The 24,297-nt window shown below is 39.3% G+C and overlaps 1 protein-coding gene across 2 annotated transcripts in view; it reads left to right on the top strand.

The window, feature by feature from the left end:
- Positions 1 to 24,297, top strand: part of LOC126412304 (uncharacterized) — a 49,273-nt gene that overhangs the window by 10,758 nt on the left and 14,218 nt on the right. The window contains exons 2-4 of one of the 2 annotated variants that reach the window (XR_007575272.1): positions 11,887 to 11,973; positions 18,950 to 19,051; positions 19,472 to 19,547. The gene's annotated coding sequence lies outside the window, so the exon portion shown is untranslated. The remainder of the gene's footprint in view (positions 1 to 11,886; positions 11,974 to 18,949; positions 19,052 to 19,471; positions 19,548 to 24,297) is intronic. The other variant, XR_007575273.1, reaches the window with a different exon arrangement.

Raw genomic sequence — 24,297 nt, 5'->3', positions numbered from 1 at the left:
GTGGCTCAATCTCGGACCAGAATTCGTCCAAGAAGGCTGGTTCGAACTGTTCAAACGTAAGGCACCGCCGTTTCATAGCGGCACCCCACTTAGCTGCTCGTCCTCTCATGATATTGGTGACGTATCTGATTTTATCAACTTCTGACCTACTTCGTGGAAAAACACCGTTAAATGATCTAATAAACACAATAGGGTGGACTTTGTGCTTGTCCTCACTGGAAAATGTCTGGAAATACCCATGCCTTACAAACGTGTCATCGGCCATGCCGGTTGGCATAACTGTATTGATGCGGTTTATGTCACTTGCTACTCTAGGTGTTTTACTGTGATATTGCTCGTTTGGTGGAAAAGAAAGCGGCACATTTTAATTTTGAATGGAAATGGGCGATTCCACAATAGGTGTTCTGTCTGTGTCATTAGCCATGGTTTTAGCTGTTCTGTCGTTCCCTGACGATGCGTTTGCACCAATCGCCAAACACGGCACAACATTGTCTCGTAATTTTCTCACTTCGTCTTCCATATGTTTTGTCTCGTCTTTAACATGTGTCTTTGTTTTTGAAAGTATGTCCAGTGTAATTGTTTCAAGTTGTTTGTCCAGATAGTCGTCACACAATTTACATTCGTGTACAATTCTTTCGGCCATGTTGGTGTCGTTGTTTAGTGACGCGAGGTCCGCTCGGTCTTCTAATTTTTCTATCTTTTCTTTGAGATTGGTTTGTTAATGAACTACCATTGTGAGCTGCTGGGTAATATTTCCCACTTCTTCAGCCAGCTTTTCTTGGGTGGAGCCAGCTGAAGTGTGGGCCTGAGCTAACTCTTTCACACGGGTGTTCACTTCCTGCTGCACATTAACTATTTGATTTAACTGATTCTCACATCGGGTGATATTGTTTTTTGTTTCATGTGTGAATGTAACCAAAGTTTCTTCCTGTTTAGTGACTCGGTCGGACAATGTCTCAAATCGCTGGGTGAGCTGTTGAGTGGTGTTATTTAATTCTGTCATCTGTTTTGTCGTTCGTTCAAAATTTTCGGTCATAGTGCGGTTTAATACGTCAAATTTTTCGTCGCTTTTATCTAGCCTTTGTTTGAAGTCTTGACCAAGTGCGTCCAGTTTTGCGTCAATTTTCTGCCTAACGTCTCGTTTCATATCTGTAAATAACTCTAATAGTCGGTCCAGTTTGTCAGTCTCCTGTGTCCGATTTGTGTCACGTTGCTGAATTTGTCTCATTCGGTTCTCACATTGATGTTAACAATGGCGCTGACGGTCTAGTCTCGCGTCCTTTCCACATTTCGTCATTTAAAGTCACTATCTGTGTATTATGACAAATGTTGCGAGTTTGAGGCAAAATCATTGCATTGATCTGTGAACTCGTCCATGGAGGGAAACGTGGACTTTCTTGTTGGTTGAACGATGAATCTAGTTCACTTAACTCATCTGCCGAAACTATCTCGACCTTACCGCTTTCCATTGTAATAGGATGTATAATCGTAAGTCAAAAAGGGAATAATATAAGTCTGATTAATAAAGATTTGACTCAAATTTAGGTTGAAATATTTTCTCGTCAATGTAAATGATTGCTCTATTGCAACAATGGTTGAGAAAGATGCAGCAGGGCTGACAGAATTTTTTGTGACAAATGACTGTTTGGCGGTCAAATTCACGATCTTCATATGCTACAACAATACTATAATTATCACAAACTACTATAGAGATAGATAATTTTGGAGAAGAAAACTACAGGATGTGTGGAAAGGGAAAAATGGATTCTGCAGTTGGCTATTGAATGTTTGCATGAAACATAATTGTGTGACTCACCATTAAATTTTCTGTGCTGCAGCGGCTGGTCAATCACTTTTGCGTAAATCGTATTCGTCAAAATATGGATTTTCTTAATACATCTCCATCTGATAATCACCAAAAGGTCTCAAAATAACAGTTTTGCATCAATATATGCCATGCAAAGAAAAACAGATTGAATTAGCTACAAAAATTCTTTACAGTATTGTTGTATAATCATTTGCTCAGGTACAATGAAGTTGGTGTTTTCGTTACCCTTTAAACTTCAGGATTTTTGGTTATTCTCTGTTGGGGAAAAAAAATACAAATTAAAGTTTCAAATTTGCTCAAAAACGACACTTCCGAAAATTGTGTCCTGTAGCGGGAGCCAGATGTAGTGGTTCATAAAAAAGAAGAAAAGAAAAGGTTGAAAATGTGGGAAGAAATGGTGAATGAAATGGGGGTGGGGGTTTAAAATCGTTGATGACCGTGAAAAAGGGAAAGAATGAAATGCAAATCGGACTTCGTATTACAGAAAAGTTATCGGACTTTGTGATTCGGAAAAGCTATTGTTGGGGTGGTTCTTGTGGCGTTTCTGGGCAAAAGTCAAACCAATTTCCACTAAAACAACTATTTGAAGGAGAACAGAGAATAACAAAATGTGATTAATAGGGGGAAATGGCGTAGATAAGAGTTCATCCTTTACCATGTTAACATGTCTTCTCTCGTGCGGCGTCCAGGTCTTGATCTCCAAAAATCTCCTCCTTCATTTCTGCGTGAAAAGTAGTAGCTGCTCCTAAATTTTGCAATCGTCCAGGAATCACTAATTTATACAAATCAAAACCATCTTGGTATTGAATGCATGGCGACCCACAGATGCCACTCAACTCTTCTGGCAACTGCGTCCCAGAGTTGGGTAGTTCTCAGAGGTCTCGTTCTGAATTTGGCCTATGTGATGGTTGTCATCCATATACAGAGTGGAGAAAAATCGTCATGAAATTTGAACTCTGGATAGCTGATGCCAGTAGGAACTAAAATTACTAATGTTGTGTAGGTCAACAACGCACAATTTTTAAACTGTGGAAACTTGGTGTCATGTGCTCCAATTGGCTGTGGCATTGCCATGTTGCCAGATTTTCTGGACAACGTGTGACCGGAATGCTTTGCCTGTTGGAAATCGTGGTGTATCTGAGGCGGCCCACATGCTCAATGGTAGCATGCTAGCCTTCCACTCTGGGCCCTAGGGGCAAATCCATCGGGGTCCCGACACATCCATTGTAGTTTCATGATAAGATGTACTGGGAACAAAATCATCAGCAGCTGTTAGTTTGCATACAGAAAGTCTTTTACAAATTCTTTTGGCCCTTAAAAGGGCCTTTTTTGTAGCATTGTTCACAAGCTTGGTAATGTCGAATGGTGTTTTGCCAAACTCTTTCAAAGATTGCTGGCATGGCCTTGATGTGATTGGCGGCATGTTGAATGAGATGCATTAATTCCTCTTTGTTTCTAGGTGGATCGTGCCCAGGTGGGTGAACTAGAACCTTGTAGAATCCACACAGGAAAAAATTTGGTGACTGCGTGGGCCGTGTCCTACGGGCACCTCTGCCAATTACCTGGCCATCAAAAAGCTCATTTAAATATCCGTGCACAGCATGACTGTTATTTGGAGGCACCCCATGCTGCAATCACTTGCATAGCTGAGTGTCCAGGAGAACATCTTCCAGCAGGCCTGGTAGAGTTCGTTCAAAAAGTGAAGGTAATTTCCCCCAGTAAGTCGAGGGGGTAGACGGACTGGCCCAGTAAGATGGTCACCCACAACGCCTGCCCAAATGTTGAGCGAAAATTGTTCCTGGGGTCCGTGGATGTACATGACATGAGGATTTCCCCTTGCCCAGTAATCAATGTTTTGAGTGCTGTAAACACCATCCCAGTAGGAGGCACACTTGTCGGTAAGCAACACAATTGGGTGAGGGTGGGGTGGTGGTGGTGGTGGGGGGGGGGGGGGGGGTTGTTGGGATCTCATGCAACATGTTGCAGAAACCACTGACTAAACTCTAGCCTGTCTTCATTGTCCCCCACAGGATTTAGGTCTTGAACAGGGTGGAAAGTAAATGGATGCTGGCCACCATTCCTCAAAACCTTCCAGACTAACTGATGGGTGACCCCTATGTTGTTTCCAACTGCTGGAGTACTTGTTGTAGGTCCTTCCTCAAAGGGGTTGAGAACAGTCTCTTCAAATGCAGTGTCCCATCATGTTTGAGGTCTTCCAGCATCACCACGATATCCTGCTAACGAGCCTGATTCGCCAATTCATTGGTGAATTGCTGTAAACGTTTTGCGAGTGTGGGTGACATATTACTGGGTACCGTTCCTCATACAACCATCAAGCTTCATGTGCATTACCATTAGCTAGTCCATGAACAAAATCAGTGTCTCGTCATTCTTCAAACAAATACTGTGCTACCATGCTCACTGTATCAACAAATAGCAGATGATGTGTGTGTGCTCCGAAACAAAGCTTACGTGTGAATGCCTCTTATGTGAGATGGTGATAAACATCGAGACCTATTCGACACATGTTCGTATCGCGTTGGGGCAGTGACTGCACGAGGGATGTTTGTTTGTGTGAACCGACAGTTGTAGCACTGCCCGTCAACTGATGAACAGCAACAAGTCAATCCCACGGCCAATTGGTGTGTGTAGCACCAAGTTTACATAGTTTAAAAATGGTGCGTTGTCGACCTACACGATGTTAGTAATTTTGGTTCCTACTGGCATCAGCTATCCAGGGTTAAAATTTTGTGACAATTTTTCTCCACCTGTAAAAAGGAGCATTGTTGGGAAAATATCAGTTATTAAACAGTATTCTGTGTGATATTGTGTAACTCGTCTCCCTCTCCCACTAATGTACCTTCATGTACTTAAAATTCTGCAATTTATTGCCACCAAATGAGAAGTAGTAGAAGCTGTTTTGCTTAAGGTCCAGCTTATCACAATCTAACTGAACATACTGCAGTGAAGTACAGGTGGGACAGGAGCTGGGTATGTTTGGAGATTAAAAAATGTTGCCCAAGTTGCTTCACACTGTTCTGTCCCCTCGGCAAAATACAATCTGCAATGACCTACAGTTTTTAGTGAGTATGTGAGGAGTGCCGAACCTCGATAGAGCTGTCTTCAAAGGATTCTCAGTCCAGGTAGCAGTGTTTCTAAATCTGAGCCCACAAGGGTCAACATGACCAGTTTGCATGATGATCACAATTTGGCAAAACTATCAAGTCCGTATTGTCATTTGACGGTCACTCTGTCTGCCTGTCTTTGTGTTACCTGTACCACAAAGGGTGAAGTTCCATCTGATACGCGTTTCTGATACACTTGTGTGCTACCATTGTGTGTTTAACGGGTACCACTATACTGTTAACAATCTTACACAGCTAGAGCTGGCAACACAAAAATTGTCCAAATGTGCTGTGCCTACTGTAATGCACCTCTTTCTCCGGGCGACAAATATTAATTATTATCAGTAGTAGTATATTAAGCTACAAATTATCATTTTAAACTTGTGTGGTCTCCCTGGTGTGTCAATCGACCACCAGTCCCGATCATGCTGTTCACTCTAACAAAGAGTACATACAGGGTTGAAGACATGGAGAAAGATAGATATCATCACAATTTGAATTTAGAGTAATGTAACTTTCATACCTTTATTGGTTGTTGTTGCACGCTCGTTGTCCAGTGATGAATCTCGCCATCCACTGTTTGTTAAATCAATTTGAGGTCCAGGGTGTGTATTTTGCTGCATAAGAACTGACGCATGGTTAAACTTCCAACTTTTATTTTATAAATGCTGATCATGATGATATTCAATAATTTTCAATGTAACAACTTTTCCAATACATCATTTCATTCCCTCTATCCTTGACCTTCTCAAATCATGCGTATTACAAGACGTCTCAACACCAACTCCCCACTGTCTCTACACCCGCCAACAACTGGTTTCTGTTCACAGAGCTTACAAACTGTGCAGTATTGCCAACCTTGGTTGTATATCGATATTTTACACATCTCACGTGTACATATATGAAAAACATAGTATGAAAAATGAAAAGTGTTTATAATGTAGTTCTGTGGCAATATACCTCACTATTGTCATCATATAAACAGTTTTGTAACAAAATAATAATATTTCACTTGATGTTTACGTAGTAGTTCACTTGCTCCTTCAAGTTGATTGATGGCACCGCACACCTTGCCAGCCGGTGGTATCGGTAGTTTCAGTAGTCCGTTACATTACACTACTCACACAATGTCTGACAAGTCTTTTTAGCCATTCAGAAAACTTAGTGTCACTCAGAGAGAGAGAGATTTGAAGAAAATGTCAGAAATAAGTTTTTTTGTGAGTATTATACAGAATCTCATGGCTGTCGATATCCTTTCGTAAAATGATACCTTTCAAACAATTTTCTTCAGAAAAATTGTGCCCATATGGGGAGTGGTTTGAGTGTGATGGAATTTGTTTTTGACTTTTCAGTTTTTAGCATGTACTCGAAACTGGTATCTACAGAATGTCGCTTGCAGTTGTATGTTGTGGGACCTGATGAATGTGCAGAAGCATTGTTTTTTTCCAATTCCCTAAAATAACAGGTGAGTCATGTCATGGTTCTAAATAATACTTTAGCTGAAAGCAGTTAAGTTTGGTTAGTAACATGCATGGCTTCAAATGAAGATTGTGCAATAAGTTCCTCAATCGTAGGCCATGTGGGACAGATAGGTTCTAAATGCTACACTTTTGTTGTGATTAATCATGGTCCCACTTAGATTGTGGCTGTTTTTTCTATGATTTGGAGCGATCCAGTTACCTGAAGATATATATTATAAGAGCTTAAAGGTGACAATTGAGGCTTACAGAAAGGCATTCATTCTTGGCCTGTCTTCTCAAAATAACAGAAGCAGTCCATGTTGAAGCACAAACAAGTCTCGCTGTGTTTGCAGATTGTGTATGTGATAGTATATTGTGGTCATAGGGGCTCACTTCAAAGCAGGACTCATCACTGAAGACAATTCTACTCCAGTCAGTGAGATTCCAGGCAGAAGGCATGTACAGGCAGCAGTGAGATATCAACCTTACTGTCACTAGCCATTTAGCCTGACAACCAGTAGTGGTGTGTGCTATTTCTATTTGCAGCAGGACTCCTCGGGTTGTCATCCATGGCATCCTTACAGTATGGAGGTACACGACAGCATTCTGTGCCTCATTTTGTTGCCATTCATTGAAAGCCATTTTGGGCTCACATTTCATTGAGATAATGTCTGCTCATACACGGCGAGAGTTTCTACTGCTCGTATTCACGCTCGACTATTGTTACCTCGACCAACAGCGTCACCAGATCTCTTCTGACTAGTGTGTGTTTGGAGCGTTATGGGCACAGCACTAAAACAGTCTTGAGATTTTGACGACCAAACACACTACTTGGCCACATTTGGCATTGGATCACTCAGGAGGATATTCACCATACCTATGAGCCAATAACAAGATGAAAACTGCTTGCATAAGGGCCAGAGTTGGACCAGTGCATTACTGATTTGCTCAGTTTGTGAAGCTCTTTTTTCTGGGATAAACCATCCAATTTTTCTAAAATTGTAATCGTTTGTTTATCTGTATATGTACACAAAATCCAGATTTCTATCTCATTCAGATAATTCCTTTGTGTTGGTTCATTTTATTTGCCTCGGGTTGTATAAGTCAGAAAAACAGCTGTTATAGATGGGCTATTTTCCTTAGGTACCCATCAGAGGTGGGAATTTTTTGTAACCTGACAGCTAGTCAACCTCCCTTCATCACTGAATACACTTGTTCTGTGTTGTGCTGCTCTGTTCAGAGGCAAGCCAGTTTGAATCCTAGTGGTGTATGAAATGTTCACTGCTAGCATTTGGCTACCATGGAGAATAGGAGTGGTGGCACAAGTATCCTGATCAGGCAATGTCCCACCTCTTCTCTGTGTGTTACAACGTGAGGACTGACTACATTGTTGATAGTGATCCATCGGTCGGGTGGGGACTTGAAGCTTGGTGGCCCTGTGAGGAGTAGGCCACGAATCTGTACCATGTTTCATCCTCTTCCTTCTTCTCTGCTCTTCATCAAATCTCTCTCTCTTCCTTCTTCTCTGCTCTTCATCAAATCTCTCTCTCTCTCTCTCTCTCTCTCTCTCTCTCTCTCTCTCTCTCTCTCTCTCTTCCCCCCCCCCCCTCCCTTTCTTTCTCTTTCTCTCTTCCCCCCCCCCTCCCTTTCTTTCTCTTTCTCTCCCTTTCTCTCCCTCTCTCTCCCCCTCATCCTCTTGGAGAACCAGTCACAACTATGTCATGGTGCTTCAGGATTACTTGACACACAGTAATCAGTGTAATTGGAATGTACAATTTCATAACTTTTTGTGGGATGTATGTTATAGTCCAAAATCTTCTTCTGAAACATCCACTAAATTTTATCTTCTACTGCTCAAAACAACAATGACTGGAGACCAAGTTTAAAATTACAATTAAGTGTAGATGCTAGCAAGTGCAACAAAGAAGGGATCTTTATTCAAACCAATAAGGAAACAAAATATGTACAAACAGTAAATATTAAAAAATCTCTGTCTTATAAAGTGGATTATTATTATTATTTCTTTCATTTCTCAGACGTTATGTCTGGTCAAAAATGGAAAGTGACGTGGACCTTGATCAAGTGTGACTTCCTTTTAACTGTACGGTATATGTTATATTGCATTTAGGAACTTTCAGGTAATTGAACATATATCAATAATTACAGATTTCGAATATAATAGAGGGAAACATTCCACATGGGAAAAATATATGTGTATAATATATGTATAATATTCGTTCGGTAAGTCACATCATCTTTGTTTTTAGATATAATTATGGATTTCTGTAGTTGTATATATAAGTTTGGATGTAGCTGTATTGCATTGATGTACTGATGGATATTGTGTGGTATGACTCCTGTAGTTGATAGTATAATTGGTACAATGTCAACTTTATCCTGATGCCACATGTCCTTGACTTCCTCAGCCAGCTGGATGTATTTTTCAATTTCTCCTGTTTTCTTTTGTATATTTGTTGTATTGGGTATGGGTATTTCAATTAGTTGTGTTAATTTCTCCTTTTTATTGGCGAGTATGATGTCAGGTTTGTTATGTGGTGTTGTTTTATCTGTTATTATGGTTCTGTTCCAGTACAATTTGTATTCATCATTCTGCAGTACATTTTGTGGTGCATACTTGTGTGTGGGAACATGTTGTTTTATTAGTTTATGTTGTAGGGCAAGTTGTTGATGTATTATTTTTGCTACATTGTCATGTCTTCTGGGGTATTCTGTATTTGCTAGTATTGTACATCCACTTGTTATGTGATCTACTGTTTCTATTTGTTATTTGCAAAGTCTGCATTTATCTATTGTGGTGTTGGGATCTTTAATAATATGCTTGCTGTAATATCTGGTGTTTATTGTTTGATCCTGTATTGCAATCATGAATCCTTCCGTCTCACTGTATATATTGCCTTTTGTTAGCCATGTGTTAGATGCGTCTTGATCGATGTGTGGCTGTGTTAGATGATACGTGTGCTTGCCATGTAGTGTTTTCTTTTTCCAATTTACCTTCTTCGTATCTGATGATGTTATGTGATCTAAAGGGTTCTAGGAGTGGTTATGAAATTGCAGTGGTGTAGCCAATGTATTTATATGAGTGATTGCTTTGTGTATTTTGCTAGTTTCTGCTTATACTAGAAAGAATTTTCTTAAATTGTCTACCTGTCCATAATGTAGGTTTTTTATGTCGATAAATCCCCTTCCTCCTTCCTTTCTGCTTAATGTGAATCTTTCTGTTGCTGAATGTATGTGATGTATTCTATATTTGTGGCATTGTGATCGTGTAAGTGCATTGAGTGCTTCTAGGTCTGTGTTACTCCATATCACTATTCCAAATGAGTACGTCAATATTGGTATAGCATAAGTATTTATAGCTTTTGTCTTGTTACTTGCTGTCAGTTCTTTTTTCAGTATTTTTGTTAGTCTTTGTTTATATTTTTTTTAGTTCTTCTTTAATATTTGTATTATCTATTCCTATTTTTTGTCTGTATCCTAGATATTTATAGGCATTGTTTTTTCCATCGCTTCTATGCAGTCGCTGTGGTTATCCAATATGTAATCTTCCTGTTTAGTGTGTTTTCACTTAACTACGCTATTTTTCTTGCATTTGTCTGTTCCAAAAGCCATATTTATATAATTGCTGAATACTTCTGTTATCTTTAGAAATTGGTTGAGTTGTTGATTTGTTGCTACCAGTAGTTTTAGATCATCCATGCATAGGAAATGTGTAATTTGTGTGGGTATGTTCCAGTAATGTTGTATCCATGATTTGTATTGTTTAGCATGTTGGATAGTGGGTTCAGAGCAAGGCAGAACCAGAAAGGACTTAATGAGTCTCCTTGGTATATTCCACGCTTAGTCTGTATTAGCTGTGATGTGATATTATTTGAATTTGTTTGGATATTAAGTGTCGTTTTCCAATTTTTCATTACTATGTTTAGGAACTGTATCAATTTAAGATCTACTTTGTATATTTCCAATATTTGTAGTAACCACGAGTGGGGTACACCATCAAATGCTTTTTGGTAATCAATGTATGCATAGTGTAGCGACCTTTTTTTAGTTTTAGCTTGATATGTCACCTCTGCATCTATTATCAGTTGCTCTTTACGTCCTCGTGCGCCTATGCAACAGTCTTTTTGTTCTTCATTTATAATTTTGTTCTGTGTTGTATGCGTCATTAATTTCTGTGTAATGACTGAAGTTAATATTTTGTATATTGTTGGTAGGCATGTTATGGGGCAATATTTAGCTGGGTTTGCTGTGTCTGCTTGATCTTTAGGTTTCAGATAGGTTATTCCATGTTTAAGTGTATCAGGGAATGGGTATGGGTCTGCAATGTAACTGTTAAATAATTTAGTTAGATGTGAATGTGTTGTGGTGAACTTCTTTAGCCAGAAATTTGCTATTTTATCATTTCCAGGGGCTTTCCAATTGTGCGTAGAATGAATTGCTCGGGTGACTTCATGTTGCAAAATTACCACTTCAGGCATTCGTGGTATCATCTTGTATGTGTCTGTTTCTGCTTGTATCCACCGTGCATGTCTGTTATGTTGTACCGGGTTTGACCGTATGTTGCTCCAGAAGTGTTCCATGTCTGTTATGTTTGGTGGATTGTCTATTTTAATGTTTGTGTTATCTGTTGTCTGGTAAAATCTCTTTTGGTTTGTGTTGAATGTTTGGTTTTGTTTCCTTCTATTTTCACTTTTTTTTGTATCTTCTAAGTCATTTGGCCAGTGCTTGTAATTTCTGCTTCTTTTCATCTAATTGCTCTATTGCTTCTTGTTGTGAGATTTTACCTAACCTTTTTTGTTTTTTTTCTGACATTTCATTTCTTATAAATTGTGTTAGCTGTCTGATGTCTTTTCTCAGTATTTCTATTCTGATCTGTAGCCTGTGTTGCCATGCTGGTTTTGTGGGTTTCTTCTGTGTGTTTATTATTATTATTATTATTAGTATTATTATTATTATTATTATTATTATTATTATTATTGTTATTATATAAAATCTGGGTTCATTGCTGCCGTCCAGTGTCAGTGATGTCAAGGATTCATCTTCATTCCGTGTTTGGCATGTGTCACTATTGTTTTGTTGTTTCAGGTGAGGAGTTATTTCAGAGGGTAACTTTTTAAATGAAAAGATTTGACACGAGATGCCATATTACTACTTTATTTATGTTTTACAGGTTACTCGCACCTGTACTGCTATTAACAAATGTTCATAACTGTTGGACCAGCTGATTGGAAAGTGCTTTCCTTGCGCGGAGTTCTGGTTGACATAATTTGTGTGTAATATTCTCTGCAATGCCTCTCTTTCTTTTGTTAAATGAAGGGAACTCTGTATCTAAAGCATTTGTCACCTTTTGTTCATTTTTGTCTCTGTGTGCTGTAAAGCAGAACTTCTTTTTACATTTTAGATAAGATCTGAGTGTCGATGATAGCTATTGATACATCTTTATTTATATTTTCAGGAGTGCCTGATGAGATAAAGAGGAGATTTTTTAAGGGTGTACCTCAACGTTGGAGACACTACTGTTCAGAGTGGACAAAGAATGAAGGTATTTAATTTAATTTGTTGTTTTTGCTGAAGCTAGTTTATTTACAGTTCACAATGAACTCGCCATTGCCAAAACATTCTGGATTAGTCCCTCATTTCAATCTACCTAAGGGAAGGTAACTATGAGAAAAAGATGGAATAACCAGTTTATTTAAGGCATATGTTAACAGATTTTCAATCAAATGATACATATACAGACTACTAAACTACTACATTTCAGCACAGCTCTCAAATGTAATAGGACACAAATGGCAGTAGGTGTAATTTCAGAGGGTTACTTTTTAAATGAAAAGATTTGACATGAGATGACTTATTACTTCTTTATTTATGCTTTACAGATTACTCACACCTGTAGCTCTGTTATGTAGTTCATCACATTAATCATCACTGTCAGAAATTCTTCAAAACGACTCTTGTAGGTGCTTGTGGGACATGTTTATAACACATGAGCTACTATCTGCCATCGCACACAACAGTCCCAGGATGGTAAGGAAGATTTGCCTCACTTGTGGAACGTGTTTACACATCTTCGGTGCACCATTCAAATCCATAAATTTCTCAAGGCTTGTCAAGTCCGTGGATTTTCTTGTGGGTGCAAGACAGTTTCAGGCATGGCAGAGAACACTTTTGTTGCTGACTGCATTTCTGTTTATCGGTGGCATTGAATTAATTTCCAGGAAGAAACCCGGCCGTGATAAGAATTCTGATATGTGTGTAGTAGAGCACTTCTTCACCCTACATAATGATGTGGAATGTGACCTGAGATAGGTAACCAATGTGTGGAAATATATTGTACAGACCTACTGACAGTGGATGTGGATCAGTTAAGATGTACATATATCTTTTTCACATATGTACTATTCCACTAAATGGGCACACAGTAGATGTACTGTGCTATTGACTGAAGAGTGTTTGCTGACACTGCCCGACTAGACCACAGAGCTTGTGCAGAATGTTGTATGTGCTTTTGAGCTTTCCAGGTGTTGGTTTTAAGTGCTACTTAAAAGGAACTGTCTGTCCCAAGGTATTTTGGGTGCATGTTATGATACTCTGTCTCTCTCAAAATGGACATCAAGGACTCTGTGTGCCAGTCTATTTGACAGGTGAAAACGTGCAACTTAAGTTTTGCTTACATTAGGTTGTAACCTTCTTTTTTGGAAGTATTGGTTGAATATGGCTAGATCAGAAGATGTTGACCAGTCATCTGCATAGCCAAATCATATGGGCTGTATTGGAGAAATATCACTTTCATTTAAATTAAACAAGAGAGAAGCGACGACTGATCTGTGTGGTAAGCCATTATGCAAAACTTCTGTTTAGATGCTGTCATTCCTTGTAGTCATAGCAAATATCTTTCCAACTAATATGTTGTCAAATAGTTTCAATGTCCATTTTCATGGAATATGTTCTAATAATTGATGGCAGAAATCTAAAGCCAAGAAGCAGAGGCAGTCAGATAATCCCAAAGATTCCTTGGATGAAATGAAATGAGTCCTGTGTATGTTCTAATCCCACCACTATGTGGTGACAGACACAATGAACTTTATTAAGCCTAGACACAGCTTGTTATAATAGATACACTAGCAATGGAGAGGTGCACAATAACAGTGAGGTAACACATACATCAAGGTAAACATGACTGAGTTAGAGCTGGCCAGTCCTGTCTCCAAAACCTGTCAGCCGACCAGTAGAGTGCACAGATGAGAGGCTCTGCGAGCATCCATGAGTGTCAGCCTCTGGCTGTTGTTGAACTTCTAGCTGTATCTGCTGACTTGTGTGATGCACATTACAACTGCTTACCCAGCTTTTGGGTGTGGGTAAATACAGTGGGCAGTTCAGGAATAAGATTATGCTCATCAGAATTGACAGGGGGAAAAAAACCACTAATGGTTCACGTATATCTGCCAATGTCACAATCTGATAAAGAGAGAGTGAAAGTATATGACAAAATGTTTATGAAAGGAGGATGGAAATCTAATAACCGTGAGTGATTGGAATGCTGTAGTAGGCAATGTAATAGAAGGCAGAATTGTAGAACAGTATGAACTTGGCAATGGGAGTGACAAAGTAAAAAACCCCGATTCAATTGTTCTATAAGTTTATTATTAATTATGAATATACTATTCAAAAATTAATAGAGGAGGAGGTACATTTCGAAAAGTTGTAGAGTCGTGAGAAGATTCTAGCTGGATTACATCATTCATCATCATTTAAGACTGATTTTGCCTTTCAGCGTTCAGTCTGGAGCATAGCCCCCCTTATAAAATTCCTCCATGATCCCCTATTCAGTGCTAACATTGGTGCCTCTTCTGATGTTAAACCTATTACTTCAAAATCATTCTTAACCAAATCCAGGTACCGTCTCCTTGATCTGCCCCGACTCCTCCTACCCTCTACTGCTGAACCCATGGGTCTCTTTGGTAACCTTGCTTCTCCCATGCGTGTAACATGACCCCACCATCTGAGCCTGTTCGCCCTGACTGCTACATCTGTAGAGTTCATTCCCAGTTTTTCTTTGATTTCCTCATTGTGGACACCCTCCTGCCATTGTTCCCATCTACTAGTACCTGCAATCATCCTAGCTACTTTCATATCCGTAACCTCAACCTTGTTGATAAGGTAACCTGAATCCACCCAGCTTTCACTCCCACACAACAAAGTTGGTCGAAAGATTGAACGGTACACAGATAACTTAGTCTTGGTACTGACTTCCTTCTTGCAGAAGAGAGTAGATCGTAGCTGAGCGCTCACTGCATTAGCTTTGCTACACCTCGCTTCCAGTTCTTTCACTATGTTGCCATCCTGTGAGAATACTTGAAACCATCCACCTGTTCTAACTTTGTTCCTCCTATTTGACACTCAACCGGTTTATATTTCTTTCCCACTGACATTACTTTCGTTTAGGAGATGCTAATCTTCATACCATAGTCCTTACATTTCTGATCTAGCTCTGAAATATTACTTTGCAAACTTTCAATCGAATCTGCCATCACAACTAAGTCATCCGCATATGCAAGACTGCTTATTTTGTGTTCACATATCTTAATCTCACCCAGCCAGTCTATTGTTTTCAACATATGATCCATAAATAATATGAACAACAGTGGAGACAGGTTGCAGCCTTGTCTTACCCCTGAAACTACTCTGAACCATGAACTCAGTTTACCGTCAACTATAACTGCTGCCTGACTATCCATATAAAGACCTTTAATTGCTTGCAAAAGTTTGCCTCCTATTCCATAATCTCGTAGAACAGACAATAACTTCCTCCCAGGAACCCAGTCATAAGCCTTTTCTAGATCTATAAATCATAGATACAATTCCCTGTTCCACTCATAGCACTTCTCCATTATTTGCCGTAAGCTAAAGATCTGGTCCTGACAACCTCTAAGAGGCCTAAACCCACAATGATTTTCATCCAATTGGTCCTCAACTAATACTCGCACTTTCCTTTCAATAATATCTGAGAAGATTTTACCCACAACGCTGATTAAAGAGATACCTCTGTAGTTGTTACAATCTTTTCTGTTTCCATGTTTAAAGATTGGTGAACTGTTGGCAGAAGAGCCAACACCGTGTTACTAGAGGAGGCCGAAGTGCACGCTTTTAAGCTCACGCAGATTGTCGTGAGGTCTGGAACAATTAAGGGAATTTATAGTAGCAAATAAAGTACGTAGATGATGTAATACTTAACTTTATTCCATAATTGGAGAACATCGCTCTTGAGGATACAGAATTATAATCTCAATATAATTTGTAATGGCGCCTTGCTAGGTCGTAGCAAATGACTTAGCTGAAGGCTATGCTAACTATCGTCTCGGCAAATGAGAGCGTATTTGTCAGTGAACCTTTGCTAGCTACGTCGGCTGTACAACTAGGGGGAGTGCTAGGACATCGCTCTAGACCTGCCGTGTGGCGGCGCTCGGTCTTCAATCACTGACAGTGGCGACACGCGGGTCCGACGTATACTACCGGACCGCGGCCGATTTAAAGGCTACCAACTAGCAAGTGTGGTGTCTGGCGGTGACACCACAATTAGTGTGATTACTGCTTTTGTCCAGTCTGATGGAACCTGTCCCGACTTCCAGGCCATTTCAATTATCCTGTGTAGCCATTTAAGACCTGACATTCCACTGTATTTGATGAGTTCTGACTTAATTTCATCCACCCCAGCTGCTTTATTGCACTGCAACCTGTTTACCATTTTCTCCACTTCCTCAAATGTGATCCTATTTCCATCATCATTCCTATCCCATTGTACATCGAAATCTGAAACATTACTGATCATATTTTCACCTACATTGAGCAACTCTTCAAAATATTCCCTCCATCTGCCCAAGGAATCCACAGGATTCACCAGCAGTTTTCCTGACCTGTCCAAAATACTTGTCATTTCCTTCTTACCTCCCTTTCGAAGACTGCTAATTACACTCCAAAATGGTTTTCCAGCTGCTTGACCCAAAGTCTCCAACCTGTTTCCAAAGTCTTCCCAAGATTTCTTCTTGGGTGCTGCAATTATCTGTTTGGCTTTGTTTCTATCTTCAACATAACTTTCTCTGTCTACCTGAGTTCTAGTATGTAGCCATTTTTGATACGCCTTCTTTTTCCTTTTACAGGCTGCCTTGACTGTGTCATTCCACCAAGCTGTTTGCTTCATCCTACTTTTACACAATACTGTTCCAAGACATTCTTTAGCCACTTCTAGTACTGTGTCTTGAAAGGAGGATGTAAGATGAACATCAACAAAAGCAAAACGATGATAATGGAATGTAGTCGAATTAACTCGGGTGATGCTGAGGGAATTAGATTAGGAAATGAGACACTTAAAGTAGTAAAGGAGTTTTGCTATTTGGGGAGCAAAATAACTGATGACGGTCAAAATAGAGAGGATATAAAATGTAGACTAGCAATGGCAAAGAAAGCAATTCTGAAGAAGAGAAATTTGTTAACACCGAGTATAGATTTAAGTGTCAGGAATTCGTTTCTGAAAGTATTTGTATGGAGTGTAGCCATGTATGGAAGTGAAACATGGACGATAAATAGTTTGGACATGACGAGAATAGAAGCTTTTGAAATGTGGTGCTACAGAAGAATGCTGAAGATTAGATGGGTAGATCACATAACTAATGAGGAGGTATTGAATAGAATTGGGGAGAAGAGAAGTTTGTGGCACAACTTGACAAGAAGAAGGGACCGGTTGGTAGGACATGTTCTGAGGCATCAAGGGATCACAAATTTAGCATTGGAAGGCAGTGTGGAGGGTAAAAATTGTACAGGGAGACCAAGAGAGGAATACACTAAGCAGATTCAGAAGGAAGTAGGTTGCAGTAAGTACTGGGAGATGATGAAGCTTGCACAGGATAGAGTGGCATGGAGAGCTGCATCAAACCAGTCTCAGGACTGAAGACCACAACAACAATCTATCTTGTTACTATCACCTACCTTCATTTTGCAAATGGAGCTGTTGTTATTTTATTTTTGTTTCATGCAGTTTGTCTGATGTCTTGGACTTAACGTTGACTTTTCTAAATTTTTAGAATCCATGATATTACTGGGCTGTGAGTTTGATTATAAGCTTACATGGATGTCATACTTATGACTTGAATCACGATTCCTTATGTAATACATATTTTAAAGTAGGTTCATTAATGTAGACTGTGGGGAACAGACCATGCTTTCTTGTCTGTTCCAATTCCACATAACTAGCCCCGCAGTCCCAGCTTTGTTATGTATGCGTACTTAATGTACCTGCTAGACACCTGAACCATAATTCATTTTATACTGTACACAAGGAGAGAATCAAATAGACCATGAAATAAGGTCATTTTGTACGGAAGACACCTGAGGAATGTACTACTTGTCAAAGAAAATTATTCGAGATAGGAATTTCGCTGCTGAGTCCGATACTTTCTGAAGGTACGCTCGTCCTGTCTATTAATGTCTGGACATGAGGAATAACATTTTTACTCAACTCTTCAATTCACCCGCCAGACCCAATGTCAGTTTGTGTCCTTCAAATAGATTTGGTAGCCCGTATCTCACTCCAGCTGGCTTACAACCAATGTTTAGCTTTCTGTGGGTGCATAATGACCACTAAACTTCACATTAGAATGAGTGTCTGGTGCATCTATTGTTTGATTTGAATGTGTACAACATCTAAGAACCACAACTGTAAAACAACTTTCTCTGCAGCATGAGAATTGTCACCTAAATCTCTTCTTGGTTTCCTCCACTTCCATGAGATTACCACTCTGTGACATCCTTAAACCCCCTGCATCCCCTCTGCCACTTTGCCCAACATGAAACACATGTGATAAAGTCTCTTCTAGTTCTATGTTATAATTATTTGTTCCCCATTTGGTATCTTGCTCTACCTTTTTTCCAATGACTCTTTGCCCTTTTCTGTATATTGACAAGATACTCTTCTGGGGTGGAATTCCTGCAGGGCACGTTTTACATGGTTTATACCCTAATACGTTCATTAGTGAGGCATTGTGGACTACTCAGCATTTTTTCCTCTCTTTAGTTTTGTTTGATTGTGGGCTGCTTAATCAGAAAATATTTGAAGCTGGTGCTTTTGGTCTCTTCTTGAGCAACTAAGGAGGGATGATAGTCCCCTTCACCACCCCATTAGCCAAACTCAAGCACACACTAGAACAGAATGTCCTAGTAATTATTAAGACATGCAACTTTATAAAATTAAAACAGTGAATACTATCAAATAGTGTCACATAACATGTTCTTTATCTCTAGTGTACTTTGAAGGTTTTATTATTTAAAATGTAATTACATTTGAATCACATTTCAGTTACATATTTGGTTTTTTTTTACCCATCAGCTGTGTTACAGGTGCACTACTTTTATTTTTCAGAATTGTTATACATCTGAAATAATTTACATTTTTTATTTTTATCATAAATAAGTAACAGTACACTACTAAAAAGTACCATTACGCAGAATGTGCCTTTGTCTTATAGCAAATGACAGCAGTGTTTTGGACCAGGCGACACTGCAAGCTGCTGGCATTAGAACGAGCAAACGTGGCCGTCCGCAGATCCGGTGCATGAAACACTGGCTAGGTAGTAACATTATACTAATTTACATCTCTTTGTTGATTGTAAACAACTCTGATAGATATTCAGAGTTATGTCATAGTTTTTACAAAAATTACTCCTCAGATTCAAATGTTTGTTGACTTGTGGTAAGTGTTCAATACCTGTGGCTTCGGAAGCTGTGATAAATGTCCCCTTAGTGAATATTTCACTCTCCAGTAGTGTGTGCTGTGATATGAAAATTGTTGGCAGATTACAACTGTGTGGAGGTCTCCAACTTGCATGGTGAACCTTTGCCTTTCACTTGCATATGTTCTGCTGACTGAGCTACCCAAGTAAAAGTCATTTCTGCCAATAAATTTCTTTCAGAAATGTTTTCATCTGTTTCTGTTCACATTTTAACTATTCTACATACATCTGTTCTTATACATAATGTTCTTTGTGCAGGTGAAGACAGTGCCACATACATAGAGCAGAGGGTGAAGAGGATAAGACGAGCAGAGGAAGAGAACATACTATAGAGGTATGAAGTAGATTATTAAAATATTCTTAAAATAATGCAAAGTAATTTGGCCACAAAATTTGTTGTTTAAAGCAGAAGTTCTCATTAATCTGTCCAACTCTCAAAGCTCTCTTTCTTTGGGTTTACTTTCAGGATGGTAACTTGATTTTAGGATCTGTTCAATATAACAAACATGCAGGAACCTTTTTACATTTTACACTAGTAAAGTTTTGTGCATTATCAGAAATGATTACTTCTTGATTGCCAACATGTGGAGTGTAATTTTTAATCACCTGTCATATTGTCACTGCACTAGGGGCACTTTTCAAGATATGTAAGTTGACATATTTGGAAGATAGCTATCATATTCCAACAATGTGTTTAACACCTGCACAGCCCCAGAAAAGGGGGCCACCTTAAGTGAATGGCAAGGATTTGCAGGCGTTTCTTGGTTATGATTAGGTGTAGCTTACCTTTGGAGCCATGGTTCAAAGATTCAGCATTTTGACAGACTAGGCATTTCTGGATAATCCATTACACGCTGCTTTGGAGGAAAGGAAAATAGCAATAGTCATTGATTTTCTCAGCACATTTAGCCGCTCCAGGATCCCCAGCGCTCTATGGGTGCACAAGATTAGCTTCTCCAGACTGTCGTGTGGAATTCAATTGCACCAGTTATCATACCTCATGAGACAGCAATAACATAATACATTATTGTGAAGCACACAGTATCTAACTAGTGCCTCAGATGGGTTAAGGGTAAATTGTATTCAGATTTCTCTCCACCTGGGGTCTCTGTCACGGAGATGAGACACGTAACTAAAGATATTTAATGCAGATGATATATGTTATCTTGCTTCAGTAAGACTTTATATTTAGTACTTTATCCCTCAGATCCCAAGTTACTACATCATTCTCTCCCTTTACGTAAACTATTTCAAAACCGTATTCTAGAACTGAACCAGTGTGGCGTGCAGTAATTTGCAATTGAGAAGGAAGCTTAAAGGCTGGTTATCACAGTATACTTTGGTGTGATTACCAACAAAACAGTGATGGAATTTCCTAAAAGTGCAGATAAATGTGAGAACTTCTAACTCAGTGGCCGTGTAGGCTCACTAGCAGAGAATATTGTACAAACAGTTCATGTATTGTAAATGCCTCTGATTTGGAAGGGACAAGCTCCCAACCTGGTACATATCCAGATGGTACAACATTTGTGGATTAGCTAGTGCATTTTCGATTTTACTGAAAGCAGATTGGCCTACTTCTGACCAAATCTATGATATCTGTTTGTGTAGAAAGTTCAGTAATGGATCTGCGTTTAATAATTGGTCTGGAATGAAGTTACACTAGAAGTTGGATAAACCTAAAGGTACTTTTAATTGCCTCTTTGTCTGGGATACTGGAAAGTAATGAACTGGTTGTATTTTTGTTGTCAGTTAGGACACTTCGAGGCATAATAATGTGCCCCAAAAAATTTATTTTCTCACCACCAAATTTCATTTTTTGAAATTGCCTATTACATCATGTTGCTGAAATTAATATAAAACTTTCTCTACCATCTCCTCATGCTCTTCATGCATGGCAGTCAACAAATCATCCACAAATAAAGGAAATCTTTTTAGTAATTCCAGGCCTAATAAATAATCCATTGGTGCTATAATCAAAACACCACTCACATTGAGAGTAAATGACATCATTCTAAACTGGTAGGTATGACCTGTAAAGATAAAAGCATGGTCATTCTAGAAGTATCTGCAAGTATGACACACTCAAATTAATGGAAATGAAGTACTTGATCCCTTGGATCTACTGGATTTGTTGATTTAAAATTTGCTGGTCAGATATACAGGGTTACCATTTTATTAATTTCCCTCATGGGCAATACCAGCCTAATACTTCTCCCAGCCTTAGCTGCAGCTAACAAGAGGTTAGAGATTGGGCTGTTTTACGGCCCAATTGCTTCCCAGTATATCATCATGTGTACCTCTTTCACCACAGCTGTCCGTTTCAAACAAGGAATGGGCATAAATGTAGGCAGAATGGTTCATGTGCCAGAATATTCAGATAACACTAGCTTTTCCTTCAAATATCTCAGCTCGTTTCCATGAAATATTAACTAAACCTTTTCTCTGAATTTTAGTTAATCACTGAGCTTCTCATAACTTCAATTTAATTTTCTGTTCAGTATTCAGTCGAGTGAGTATTTCGGTATGCTGGTGTCAAGATTTCTTATTTTTTATGTCGACAAACTGTGACTTGATCACCTGGCAATTTTCATCCCAATGAGATGAGACTGTGCTTTACATTTGTGAAACTAATATACAATTTCCTCCATGTAGGCATCTACTATAGCCTTCTTCTCACAAGACAAATGAACATCTATTAGGCAGTCCATGATTAATGCCTTACTATGAGCAGCATGCCTATCATTGCTACATTCCCTGTCACCAGCAGAACACTGGTCTGCCATTTAACTATCTGAGATTGTGTGCTATGCTATAACTACTAAAATCCTGCCATAAATTAGGCAGGTTAATCAGGTGACACTATTTTTCAAACAGGCCTTGGGAAATAACACTTGCTGTCTCACCCGTGTCTATTGTCCCTATCGTAAGTATGCCTCCCACCACAGCATGTATGGCAGCCTGCAACACAGTTTGTGATAGTCTGACAGTTTATGTTGCCATTAGATAGATAAAAAATCTACTCAGCAGGGCAGGAGGGGACACACACAAACACACACTTTTGGAGCCACTGGTTCCGTCCTCAGAGCAGGGTCGAAAGAGAGGGAAGAGGGATGAAGGGAAAGGAACTGGAGAAGTTTAGGAAAAGGGCTAGAATTTGGAAAAGTCACATAGAGCCTTGGGTTAGGGAAGACTTACCAGAAAGGATGAGAAGGGAAGACTGACTGTCTGGGACTGTGCCGGACGAGATTCAAAAACCTGAGAACTTTGAGGTGGAAGACAGAGTAATCTACAAGAAAGAGGTTAGTTTTTTGCTCTTATTAACTCGTGCACAATTTTTCAGCACTGAGTGCAATGTATATAACAATAACAGAGATGGGACAAGGATGGGGAGAGTGGAAAATATACAGGTCAGAAAACAAAAAATGTAGAAAACTAAAACAGTGAAGTAGGTAGTAGTTAGTGTGAAGAAATGCTGTGATGTGAGACATTAATGTGCACTCACGAACTGTGTGTAACTTTCCTGGCTGCGGCCTGTTCAGTAGCATATATTGTGATCGTGTAGTTGTTGGAGTTGTCTGCTAAGCAGCAGCAGCAGTGACTGAAAACTTCAAGTATGACAACTTGCCTTTGTCTCCCCCAACTGTGAGTCAGCCAATTTTACCCTTATTCATCTATTGCCATCTACACGTCTAGTATTTTGATGTATCTATTTCTCTTGGTAGATACAATTTCATTGGTAGCAGCAAGACATAAGGAGGCCATAGACATCTGTTGTTGTTGTTGTTGTTGTTGTCTTTAGTCCTGAGACTAGTTTGATGCAGCTCTCCATGCCACTCTATCCTGTGCAAGCTTCATCATCTCCAGTACTTACTGCAACCTTCATCCTTCTGAATCTGCTTAGTGTATGCATCTCTTCATCTCCCTCTACGATTTTTACCCTCCACGCTGCCCTCCAGTGCTAAATTTGTGATCCCCTGATGCCTCAGAATATGTCCTACCAACCGGTCCCTCCTGCTTGTCAAGTTGTGCCACAATCTTTTCTTCTCCCCAATTCTATTCAGTACCTCATCATTAGTTCTGTGATACACCCATCTAATCTTCAGCATTCTTCTGTAACACCACATTTCGAAAGCTTTTATTCTCTTCTTGTCCAAACTACCTATCGTCCATGTTTCACTTCCATACATGGGTACACTTTCTGCAACAACTTCCTGACACTTAAATCTATACTCGATGTTAACAAATTTCTCTTCTTCAGAAATTCTTTCTTTGCCATTGCTAGTCTACATTTTATATCCTCTCTACTTTGACCATCATGAATTATTTTGCTCCCCAAATAGCAAACTCCTTTACTACTTCAAGTGTCTCATTTCCTAATCTAGTTCCCTCAGCATTACCCTACTTAATTCGACTACATTCCATTATCCTCATTTTGATTTTGTTGATGTCCGTCTTATATCCTCCTTTCAAGACACTGTCCATTCCGTTCAACTGCTCTTCCAAGTCCTTTGCTATCTCTGACAAAATTACAATGTCATCAGCGAACCTCAGAGTTTTTATTTCTTCTCCATGAAATTTAATACTACTCTGAATTTTTCTTTTGTTTCCTTTACTGCTTGCTCAATATACAGATTGAATAACATCAGGGAGAGGCTACAACCCTGTCTCAATCCCTTCCCAATCACTGCTTCCCTTTTGTGCCCCTCAACTAGAGTCATTAACTCTTCATTAAACTGTGCTTGTTCAGTCATGTCTGCCATACATGTCTGAAGTTGAAATTATACCCCACAAGTATGAGCCCCATAAGGTTCAATAAGTTTCAGGTAACTATTTATTCCTCAATATGATTATAAACGTATCATCTATTGGATTTGACAGCTTTTTTGGATTCTGTGATTTAGGAATAATTTTTACTGGTTTGTTCTTTTGTTGGTAAGGGATTTATTATTAACCTGAGTGCAGAATTGTGAGTTGTGTTGAGATGTGGCTCCATCCACACCAGGTACCCTGTCATATTCCCCATTCTGCCGAGACGATATCTGTTATGTAGTTAGTTTGATTATCATAGTAGGCTGTAGCTT

The sequence above is a fragment of the Schistocerca serialis genome, chromosome 7 (genome assembly GCF_023864345.2).
Source record: "Schistocerca serialis cubense isolate TAMUIC-IGC-003099 chromosome 7, iqSchSeri2.2, whole genome shotgun sequence".
NCBI classification, from domain to species: Eukaryota; Metazoa; Arthropoda; class Insecta; order Orthoptera; family Acrididae; genus Schistocerca; species Schistocerca serialis.
Note: the sequence above shows the minus strand (reverse complement) of the source record. Positions and strands in the feature narration are given on the sequence as shown.